The following is a 1,483-nucleotide window of genomic DNA, read 5'->3' as shown; positions in this document are numbered from 1 at the left end:
ATCCTTTGGGCTTGTCCCCAGTGATCCTTTGGGATCATCCCCAGTTATCCTTTGGGCTTGTCCCCAGTTACTAACTTATCTTTTATATTGGCTTAGTCCCAAGTTATATTCCATTTTTTTCAGGTTTTCGAAGTTAAACAATTAAGGATCCTTAATCCTTATTATCCATTAAAGTTTTACTTATGGTTATCCCGGTTAAAGGTTAGGATCCTAACTTGGATCCTCAGGTATGATCCTTAACTATTTTTAATTTCATTATTCATTTGAATAACCTTTAGACCTTGACAACTGAAACTATGATCCTTAAAATAAACTACCTTGAAAATTTTCGATTATAGGATATTTGATCCAGGATCATATCCTAAATTTCTTAAACATGGTTTGCTCAACTCTTGTTACTCTAACAAACATGTGTCAAAACAATTGAAAATAAAAAGGATAATAACACAAGATAAGCGACGAAAGTTTAAGATTTTATTTATTAACGAAAGGATTAACCCTTCAAAAGTTGTCAAAATTGCCAACCCACATTTCTACCAGCAAAACGTGGCCCGTCCACATGGGTTGGCAAAGGGTGTCCATTGTCTATGCGGTCTTAGCAGGTGCAGGAAATTAAAGGCGGCAGGATCACAAAGGCTTCATCCCCCAAACAGAGGATCCCTCCACCATTTGTGACCCTACCTATTGTTTAAAGGATCCATGATCCTTAACCCTAAGAGCTATTGTTCAAATTACAGACCATAATTGTTCCAAATACCACTACCACAAACCACTACCATACTAAAAAAAAAAATTGGGCTCCGGCCTAGTCTCGAAATATCCATCATCGCCCAATCCAGCAGCTCACACCTTTGCTGCTCCATCACCACCAGCTTCTCCACCCTGATCCTTGTCAGCATCACCGCCTTCCAGCATTGGGATCTCCTCTGCTTCGTCCTCATCCTCCAGCTCTGCCAATCTTGCCTTCCAACCCTCCACGTCCCATGAGCTCTTGTCAAAGGCAGGATCCTGAGCCTCCGCAGCCATTTGTAGTTGTATCTTGTACATAGCAGTTGCGGCAGAGACCTTGGCATCCTGGATGATCTCCTGCTTCTCGCCATCCATGTCAATTAGCCTTTGAGCAGCCTCATCCTTTGTAGCCCGGAGTTCCTTCTCAAGATCGGCTATCTTGAGATCCTTTAACACGCCCATTTGTTGGAGGTCGGCGATTTGGCTCTCCTGATCCTCGACGTGGCCAAGGTAGGTCTCAATCTCAGCAAGTTTCTGCAAAAGAGAAAAAAGGTAAGTTCAGGATCAGGTGATCCTCAAAAAAGCAGGATATACAGGCAGAATATACAAGCAGGATATTAGAGAAGGATAACCAACAGGGGCAATGATCCTTACCTCATTGACATAGTCAAGGAACTGTTGGCGGATCAGGGGAAATCCTTGGAGATCCTCAGAAGTCATCCTCTTCTTTCCCTTACCCCTAATGGATGCTTTA

The sequence above is a fragment of the Helianthus annuus genome, chromosome 4 (assembly GCF_002127325.2).
Source record: "Helianthus annuus cultivar XRQ/B chromosome 4, HanXRQr2.0-SUNRISE, whole genome shotgun sequence".
Lineage (NCBI taxonomy): Eukaryota > Viridiplantae > Streptophyta > Magnoliopsida > Asterales > Asteraceae > Helianthus > Helianthus annuus.
Note: the sequence above shows the minus strand (reverse complement) of the source record.